This window comes from Apium graveolens, chromosome 1 (assembly GCF_009905375.1).
Source record: "Apium graveolens cultivar Ventura chromosome 1, ASM990537v1, whole genome shotgun sequence".
NCBI classification, from domain to species: domain Eukaryota; kingdom Viridiplantae; phylum Streptophyta; class Magnoliopsida; order Apiales; family Apiaceae; genus Apium; species Apium graveolens.
Window position 1 is genome coordinate 194715559 of NC_133647.1, and position 11150 is coordinate 194726708.

Here is an 11150-nt window from a genome sequence, read left to right on the forward strand (position 1 = left end):
TGCGAATTATTACAAATTAAAGTATGATTATACTGGGAATCACTGTTATCTTGTAGATCAACTGTGTGTGATTTAGAAATCAAGTTCGTATCATCACGTAAATCGTCATCGTTATCACGAGATTGTGGATCAACAGATGTATTATTACTAGTAGGATTAAGTCCTTGAACTACATTCACGCAACTGTTTCTCACCATGACTGAATCGAAAAACAAACAGTTTCGTACGGAAAACTAGGGTTTCATGAATTGAATTGAGGTCTCATTGAGAAATTACATAAAGAGTGACGGAGAAAATTGATACCGTATAGAGGATTACGCAGAGAAGGTGATGAACTTCGCAAATCGTTGCTCGAATCGATGGATTTCAGTCATGTTTAGCTCTGATACCATAAAATTTACCAATTTCTGGGGGTTATTATTATGGATCGTTTATATATCTGCATGGATCGTTTATATATCTATATATCTGCATGGATCGTTTATATATCTACACAACCCTAAAGAGGGAAGGCGAGGGAAGGTGCATGCATTTTCGTATTAATTAATATGGTTATTTTTTGCATGTAGTAAGCAATAGACAAAATCAAATTCATTATTTTAAATGAAATCATCTCTATAACCTCATACTAATTATACATCATAATCTCAGAAAATATTATTTTATAATGCTATCATACACAATCAGATTTAAATCAGAATTTTTTACCTCTTACAATAGCTTTCTGGTCACCGGAAGTCTCAACTCACCCTTGCCCTATTATCCATAACGCTCTCCAAGCTCCTTTGGATATTCTTTGGCTGGATGCAAGAGTCCTCACACGGTCTCTTCCATATCGCTATTCTTCAAGATATTATTTTTCTGAACCAATTCTGATTGTATATAATACTTATAAAATAATCTGTTTCTATTATTATGATATATTCCTAGTAGAGTTTATAGAGAGTGAAGAAGTTTAGCCAGACATATTCAGAGAGAGAGAGAGAATTGAACTTCAGAAATTTTTCAGATATCTTTTCCATTTCATGTATGGACTTATTTATAGTAGTCTTTCTATATGGTTACAGATTACCGGGATAACCGGTTTCTTTTACATAATTACTAATAATTCAGGAATCTTTTCTTTTCTTTGTCTGCCATTTCTTCTTTTGTCGTCTCTTCATATTTTCTTCATCTTTATCTTTTGTGTCTGCCATGATATCTTGCAGGATCTGTCATCTTTTTCCAGGGAATCTGCTTTTTCTTTTCTTCTTTCTCCATCTTTGTCTGCCATGATATTTTTGGAATCTCCTGGTAATATAACTTTTTGGTTTTCACCATTCAATTTGCAGTGTTCTGGTGTATTACACCATTTTTGTATTATGCAAAGGGATCAGAATTCATCCCTTTGTCATCATCTTTTAGACTGATAATAGGTCTCTTTCGAGGACCTGTTATTCTTTGATAATATTCAGTAGTATGTTTTGCATGATTATATTTCAGGTTTTCTATTTTATCAAGCATTATCTCTAATGCCATAGTTCCTGAATTTTGTATAATATTATCATAATATAAGGTTATTATACTTTCGGTGAAACCTCCACCATGGCTTTCAGAAATAATTATAGCTTTCCGAGCTCGTAGTATATCTTGTATTTTGGACCTGAGGGTAGCTAGTCCAATGGCTCGTTTTTCACATAACCATTCCTGGAATTTGTTAATATCACAGGGATTTGGCAATTTCAAGCTTTTGGTTTCTCCCACAATATCTGCCATATTCCTTCCCAATTTAAATAGTTGACATATTATTATGGGTTTTCCAACTAGATCGGTTGATGCATCAAAAACTTGTATTCCATATGAGCCTGCTCCCATTTCCCGTATCATAGCTTCCACGGATTTGACAATTATACTTGGTAGCTTTGATATACAATACATGGTTTCATTTGTTAAGATCTTGTCAACAAAACCATGTATAAACAGGTTATAGACTATGTCAGGTTTTGCATTTTCACAACAAATATATCTGGGATATTTTATAGATTTTGTCAGTCTGCAAACATCAGGGTTAGATTTATAATCATAATATTTCATCATTTGCTCATATGTTTTCACTATCTCAGGTGAGTGTTTCAGCCTATCACTCATTGATAAATTTGACAGAGTAGTTGATATGTTGGTTGAAGGTGATGGCATGGTTACAAGCTTTGATGAAAATGTTATAGGTTTTATTGTAGGGATTGCAACTGAAGCTTGTAGAGTTGTTTTGTCTTTTATAGCTTCCATAATTTGTTTCAGAAAATGTTGGTTCTCCTGAACCAGGGTTTCTATCTCCTTTTGGAGTTTGGTGATTTTCTCATTATTGGTTGAGATATGAGAAGTGACATCAGTGATATATTTCTCAAAATTTTCCATATCCTGCTAAGAGCAACAAACAATTAAATTTTCCCTTTACAAAAACAAAATGCATGACATTCAATGGCATTTAATTTTCTAATAATTGATATTAATAATTCATCAATATACCTTCTATTAGGAGTGAAATAATAACCAATGTGTTTTTCTATTTCTAGAAATCCTTTGTATGCTTCTTCTAGTTTTTCTGTATTATTTTCATCTAATCCTTCGAGAGCAAATTTTTTTATAAATTCTACAGCTTCTGAAGTAATAGTCCATATTATTAAAGATCCCGATATGATTTTCCATGGTTGAGCTTGTCTTCTTGTATATTCTATTTTCATTGTTTATTTTCTCTGCTAAGATAGTCAGCTAACACATTTTTTGTTCCTGATATATTTTTTATTACAAAATCATAACAACAGAAAAAAGATTGCCATTTTCTTCTTTTATTTAATTCTGGTAATAATTCTATTTTATTAGTAATAAAGGCTTTTACTTGAGTATTATCTGTTCTTACTACAAATTTAACATGTAATAAATGATAATGAAACTTTTTAATCCCATATTTTACAGCTAATAGTTCTTTTTCATTTATGTGGTAGTTTGATTCATTAGGTTTCCAAGTTCCTCCTGCATATCCACATATATGTGTATTTTCTTTATCTATGTCATCCTTCTCATATGCTATTAGGACTGCTCCCCATCCTATATCACTAGCATCAGTATATAATTCTAAATGATCTGTTTCTATGGGTATTCTATGTTTTGGTAAATCTTTCACCTTTTCCTTAAGAATTTTTATACAATTTTCATGTTCTTTTGTCCATCCAAAAGGTTTATTTTTTGTTAGTTCCTGTAATGGTTTTCTTAATTTAGGTAAGTCTTTAATATGATCTGAGGCATAATTTATTATTCCTAAAAATTTTTGTACCTCTTTTTTATTTTCTAATTTGTCCTTAAAATTTACAATCTTTGTTACTATATGATCTTTTAATTGTATACCTTCTTTATCTATTTTGTATCCTAAATATTCTATCTTATTCTTAAATATTTCAGATTTCTTTTCAGACAGTAATATTCCATGCTGGTCTATTGTTTTTATAAATTGCTCTAAATGTTTTATATGCTCTTCTAGAGTTTCACTATATATTAATATATCGTCTACATATACTATACAGAAATCTTTTAATTTCCTAAAGATTTGGTCCATTCTTCGTTGAAATATTTGTGGCGCATTTTTTAATCCAAAGGGTAATACTATCCATTCATAATGTCCTTGCGGAGCACTAAAGGCTGTTAAAGGCCTTGATTCTTTGGTTAATTTTATTTGCCAAAATCCATTTTTACAATCAAATTTACTAAACCATTTCTTATTTCCTAGTCTATTTATAAGATTTCTTTTGTTTGGTAAGAAATATCCATCAAATATAGTTTTCTTATTTAATTCTCTATAGTCTATTACCATACGGGCTTTTCCCCTTTTCTGTTCATTATGTTTTCTTACAAGGAAAGCCGGGCTACTATGTGGACTTTTACTTTCTTGTATTAATTTTAGTTTTAATAATTCATTGATTTGATTATCAAATTCTTTTTGGTCTGAAGGGCTATACCTTATAGGTTTAGATCTTATTATATCATTAGGGTTTAATAATTTTATTTCAGCATATATCTTTTCCTTATCCCATAACCTCATAGGATTTTCTCCGAAGTTGGATTTTAATAAATTATTATATTTTTCAGTTAATTCTTGTAGATTATTATTTCTTTCTATTTTTAGATTGTTTATTCTTATAGTATTTATAGTACTTATTGGCATAATTCTTTTTAATACTATCCACTTATTACACGGAGTTTGTAATGATAGGGTATTTGAAGTTACTATATGTGTTTTAAAATAATCTAAAAAGTTATTTCCTAATAATATAGATTGCTTCATCTTATTCTGATATACAATAGGTAAACTGAATAATGTTTTATTTAGCTTTATTCTCATGTTTTTTGCTATTACATCTAATTCCTTCTTTTGTTCATTAAATCCTGATACCCTAGTTCTATGTGCATTAGATTTTTCCCATCTATATGAAGCTAAAACTTCCTTTTTTACTAGACATAGATCTGCTCCACTATCTATAAATATTTTTTGTTTTAGGAATTTATATTTTTTATATTCTACATCTGCTTCTATGTATATTGCTACCATTCCTCCCAATTGCTTTCACTAGATGATTCATAATTTATAAAGTTTATTTCATTATCAGTTTCACTAATATAAAACTCTTCATATTCATACCATCTATTGTCATCTTCTTTAATTTGTTCTATTTCCATTATGAATTGTGATGTATTTATATATTTTACTTTCTTTTCTTTCAGTTTAGGATATTTATTAGCATAATGTCCTTTTTCATTACAATTCCAACATTTACATTCACTTATATCTTTCTTTTTAAAAGGTTTTCTTCTAAACTTTCTCTTATTTTTATATCTTCTCCTATTTTCTGGTGTATTTCTAAATTTCCTAAATCTTTTTCTCTTATATCTGTTGTATTTATAAGGATAATTATTTCTATTTTGTTTGCTTCTGTACTTATCATATGATTTTTTCTTATTATACCTCTTCTTATAGTTCCTATAGGGTTTTTTATCTTCACATCCAAATACTAATCTTCTTTCAGTGAATCCACATATTTCTCTTAATCCTAGTTTTTTATCCTTTTTTAACCTTTTGTTGTACCCTATATTCTTCACATTTTCTCATTAGATATCCTCTTGGTACTCTTATTCTTTCACCCAGAGTGTTCTCACGAGGTTCTAACTTATTATATTCCTTAGTTTTCTCAGTATTATAAGGTTCTGGTAAATGATCATAATATAATTGTTGATATATATGTCCTTCTTCAGGTAAGAATCTAGCTTCATAAAAGAATTTAGTAAAACTTATAGTATATTCTGGTAACTTGTTAATTTTACAGCATTTCATGTTATTTAGATTCATTATTATTTCTATTTTTCTTTCTATTAAAACTTGGTCTCTAGCTACTATCCAAGGTTCTCCTAAGAATTCTCTTTTTAATATCATATCAAATATTTGTAACATTGATTTCCAATCCGTTGCATACCTTAGTACTTCAGTTTTTAACTGATATTCTATGGATTCTATCCAATATGCTACATTTCCAATTAACGTTTTTGAGATCAAGTTATAAGTATATTCTAACTCATATGTATGAGTAGAATTCATTAATGCTATATACATTCCTAAATTCCAATCAGTAATTCTCCTGCTAATTTCTTGTTCTTCATATACATTATCTAAGTCTAAAAAGTATCTGATAACTCCGGTGAGCGGGCGGCTCCGTCCGACGGCGTTCCTGGACCTTCTGCGCAGGGGTGAGGTGTAGCTGCTGGTTGGGCGCCTGCAAAACAACACCGGAAGGGGGGTTTGGCTCCCACGGCGCCTCCGGTGTGAGAATAAGAACAGGCTTTGGAGAAGATGAAGGGATATATGTTTTTGTGATTTAGAGGCTGCTGTGTATGTGTGTTTATATGTGATGGCTGCTATATGTTTTTGAGTGTATGAGAGTGTGTGAGTGTAAGTGTAAAAATATTTTTCCAACCCCTAAACCCTTCAGTCTTGGGGGTATATATAGCCCCAAGGTAGGGTTTAGGGGTAGTTACCTCTAAATCTGGGCCGTTGGATGCTGGGACCAGAGGACGCCTGGCTTGGGTGGATTGCTTACGCGTGTCCAGGGGAGGACCACCTCCAGAGTACCCTAACGGCATCTGACACGCGCCGTGCTTGTCTGGTGTGCTGGTTGTTGATAGCTGTCATAGTCACGTGCCCACGTACCTTTGCTTGGCGGGTTGTGGGATGTGCATGTGCTTGATGGGACCTCCCTCACTGTGGTTTTAGCCCTGATCCGGATCCGAGTATGCAGGCGGATCCGGATCCTGGGAGTAGGATGGGCCCGGGCCTGGGCTCCTATGCTTGATTGGCCTGGGAGAGGGGGGTCTTAGCAGGCCGGCTGAGCCTTCCTCCCTCTAGTCCAGGTTGACGTCTACCCGGGTCTCTTATACCCTATCATTTGCCCCCCACTCCCTTATGCAGATTTTTTGGATGAGGGAGTAGATTTGGGTTACATGGTTGCCTTGGGAGAAATTTCGGCTCCTGGTTGTCCTCCAATCCGGATCTGGTATAGTAGAAGCCAATCCGGATTAAGGTAGGATAGTTGCTGCTTTTGAAAAATTTCCGCTCCTGGTTGCCCCCCAATCCGGATCTGGGATGGTGGATATCAATCCGGATTAAGGTAGAATAGCTGCTCCAGAAAAATTTCGGCTCCTGGTTGCCCCCAATCCGGATCTGGTGTGGTGGATACCAATCCGGATTAAGGTAGAATAGCTGCTCCAGAAAAATTTCTGCTCCTGGTTGCCCCCAATCCGGATCTGGTGTGGTGGATACCAATCCGGATCTGGTGTGGTAGATGCCAATCCGGATTGAGGTAGAGTGGTTGCTTTAGAAAAAGTACCCGGATTGGATCTGGGTGTTTTTTGCTTCCAAATCTGTATCTGGATGAAGATGATCCGGATCAGGGCTCTTGATCCGGGTAGTGAGTAGTGGAATTTGAAAAGTCGAGTTGTAACGTCTTTCAGTTTATTCCCTCCCACGAATTTGAATTTTTGGGCAGTTATTTCCTAGAAACTCGGCCCATAATGATTATGGGTTTTAAATGTGGTTTAATGTGTATATATTTTTTTTTTGTAACTGTTGGGTGAACCAGTGCTTGGACGCCACGTGGCAGGGGAGTTACTCTTTCCTGGGCCTATAAAAGGCTGCCTCCAGTGTTCCATTTCATTTTTTATTCTCACCCAAAAACAAAAAGTCTCTTCGCCTTCTTTTAATTCCCTCGGAGTTCTTCGACGTCTTGGAATTTCTTTGGGTTTTTCATCGCCATTCTGCTTGCACTTGTGTTCGACAAATCTGTAAGCCTTTTTCTTCTTGCTTTTACTTTTTTGGTTTCTCGTGATATTTCTTTAGATTGTTGCATGCTCGAGTTTCATCTCCTATTCGCGAATCGAAAATTCAAATCGGCCTTTGTAGTTTGTTTTGTTTTGTTGTTTATTTTGCTTGGATCTGTAGGTGTTTGGATTTTTTGGCGATGTTTTTGCTCGAAAAATTGGGTTTTGGGTTAGATTTTTCTGGGTTTAGTATATTTTTTCTCTGTGGCTGTTCTTCGTGTTCTTGAGGGAAATATATGTATGTATATGTTTGCTGTGCATTTTTTGCTTTTTGATTCTCGAAGTCGCTGTTTGTGGGTTAGGGTTTTGATTTTGATCCGGGTAGAGGGTACAGGATCCGGGTTTGGGGGAGGTTTATGGTAAGATTGTGTGATTTGGGTTTTTTTTTTGTTTTTTTTTTTTAGCTGTTTTGGTAGTTTTTGGTTGCTATTGATCCGGATCTGGGTGTTTACCGCAAAGGTCCGGGTCCATGGTTGTTTTGATATTTATTTTTGGTTAACATGATCCGGATCGTTGATGTTTTTCCGGGTTGGACTTGCATTGGTGGTCCGGATCATTAGGTTATGATAAAATAACGTACCTGATCCGGACCACTTAGGAAGAAACATAAAATTTGTAGGGCCCAGAATAACTGACCTCCATTTTAATAGGTATATGGTCCGGATCAAAGAGCGAGCTAGGAAAGTATACAACTGCTATCCCAACTTTTCTGAAGAAGAGAGTGATCCGGATTCGTCTGGTAGAGAACAGATCCAGGGCGAGATGGTTAGAAAGGGGTCTGGGTCCGTGGGAACAATTACGAGCTTCCGGTTCAAGAGGCTTCCAGAAAACTCTATTATTTTTACGCCAGAGGGTCGCTGGTCTGATATTAAGTACCATTTCGTGAGAAAGCCGCCCGGGTTCGAGGATAGCATTTATTATACCCGGGTCAGATATGAGAGGCACGAGGATGGGCACCCGGGTATTTATGACCAAGGTGCTCTGGAAGCAGCTTTTGCTTCCTTTGGGATCAACCGGGATCATTACCAGCTGAAGGATTTTCATGCTGAGGCTGACCCGGGTGATATGGATAAGGCGATCCGGGCTGCTTTTCAATTAACCAGTGATATTGCTTGGAGGTGGCCCGAACCGTATGAGAGGATCTTCCATCGTCCTGCGGATGGTTTTGTTCCGGTTTGGCTGGAGCATCTAAGGTCCGGGTGGAGCCCCAGGTGGCACATTTTTCTGAAGCACCTTTGTAAGTATGTCTACAGGATTTCTCCTATGCAGATAACTCCGAATGGGATCAAGTCTATGACCTGGTTCATAGCTTGCTGCAACAAGTCCGGGCTCCTTCCTACCTTCAAGTTATTCCACCAGATTTTTTACCTTTCTAGGTCAAGCCAGAAACCTTTCTACGAGCTGAGGTTCCGGGCAACAGAGTGCGGATTCGGTCCGGGTAGGTCCAAACCAGTTATGCATCAGACCTCTTTGAAGCATTGGAATGGGGAGATACTGATGTTGAAGGGTTACGATTTGGAGTATCTTCCTTATTTTACGACTGGGGAGGTTAAGACGAAATTCAACCCAGAGATCTTAGAGGGGGAGGCTTTAGACCAAGTTAGAAAATTTTGTGGTAGTCTCGGGTTCCAGCCAACCCGGGATACGTTTATGAACCATAAACTCATGTTCCAACTTGGCTGTAAGTTCTTTTTTTTTGATCCGGGTCTCCATCCAAGCTTGGAGAACCGGATTACCTTTCTTTTGCTTGTAACTTGTAATCTTTGGTCCGGATCAACATACCTTTTGTTTTTCACTTGTAGCTGATTTGCATAAAACGTCTTGACATGGTCCGGGCTTACTGCATTATTCTATTTCCGGATTTGGTAGTCTTTGCATTTTTATCGATCCTGTGCTGATAGTTTCTCTTTTCAATTTTTCAGGTTTGCCGCATTACAACCCTGCATCCCGGGCCATAATGTCTTCTTCAGCTTATGCAGCAGCTTTTAACTCGTTGGGACTGGCATACAAGACAACAAAGGGGGCCCCTGGTACCGGATCCGGATCTGCGGATGCTGAGGGTGGTGCCGAATCTTCTGCCCCCCGGAATGTGTCTGATCCGGTCAATGTGTCCTTGGCCAAGGACCCGGACGTTCAAGAAATCTCTGAAGAGGAACCTCCTTCGAAGAAGAGGAAGTCCGCCCCGGGAAAGCCTCCCCGCGGAAAAACTGTTGTTGCTGACCGGGTCATATGCGATTCGGAGGGGAAGGGACCGGATGGGGCTCCTATCCGGGTAGGGACAAAGAGCCTTATTGATCTGGCCGGGTTCATGTCCAGTATCCCCTCAGAAGAAGATTGGGAGGAGGTCGAGGGCTACAACATGGCTGCTGCCTTGAAGAGGGTCACTGGTCAATGGGGGCAGGTAATTTCTGGATTTTTATGCACTTAGTTCCGGATTATGCCCCGAATTTACTTTGTGCTTTGCTCATAGTATTTTTTTTTCTTTTCTCAGCTTGGGAGTGCGATGTCCATCTGCTCCGATGTTGCCTTCACTGAGCTCAAGGAGGCTAACAATCGGACTAAGGCTGAGAAGATGCTTTCTGATTCCCTGAGGGGTGAGCTGGAGGAGGCCCGGGAGGGGTTCCGGGTGGTGGAGGCCGGGTTGAATGAGAAGTTGAAGAACTTCGAAACCCGGGCTGAGGGGCTGGCCCAGGAAGTTGAGAGGCTCAAGGCCGAGCTTGCTGCTAAAGAGAATCTGAATAAGGAGGCTATCATTGCTGAGTTTAAGGCTAGCGATGTTTATGACTTCGAGGTTGCTCAGGCCGGGGTTCCCGAGGTGCGCAGGTCCTGGATTGTTGCCGAGCGCCATATAAAGACTGACCCCTTAGCTTCCTGGGAAAGCTTTATTCAAGAGTTCCTTGCTGCAAAGGCTGCGGTTGAGCAGGGTCAAGGAGAACCGGAACCTTATGATGGGCCGAGCCCCAGCTTCCTCTAGATCCGGACCAGCTTTGCAAAGCTTCTCGGGCCCCGCCCATGTAATTTCATTTCTAGGATTTCTTGATTTCGTACTTTGATTTGAACAATATGTAATATTTGGATTTGTTCCGGGTCGATGGCGATCCGGATCCTGCTTTGAACCTTTCTTCCATCGTAGAAAATATTTGCTTTTCTTTCATCTGTTGTTTTTATTTTTATGAGCATCCTGGCTCTATTGCGCAAATGATCCTGGTTCAGGTTGTAGCAATGCCCCCCGATCCGGATGGGCTTTATATTCGGATTGATCCGGGTATGAAGGTGTATCCGAATTTGCTGTTGAAATTGTTTTCGATCCAGGTATGATACCCACCTGGGTTGAAGTATTATTTTTTGCTTTATGTACTTGAGAAATATATGTACATGATTGTTGTTTGCAACCTGGATTTGAATGTTAATCCGGGTTATTTTTTGCTTTTAAATTTGCTTTCAATCCGGGTATATGAACCACCCGGGTTGATGTTTGCTTTTTTGCTTTATGTACTTTGAAAATTGAAGTACATAATGGTTGTTTGCAACCTGGATTTGAATGTTATTCCGGGTTATTTTTTGCTTTTAAATTTGCTTTCAATCCGGGTATATGAACCACCCGGGTTGATGTTTGCTTTTTTGCTTTATGTACTTGGAAAATTGTACATGATGGTAGTTTGTAGCCCGGATTTGAATGCTAATCCGGGCTGTTAATTAATTTTTTTTTTTGAATTTAAATTTGCTTTCAATCCGGGTATGTCTAACCCGGATTG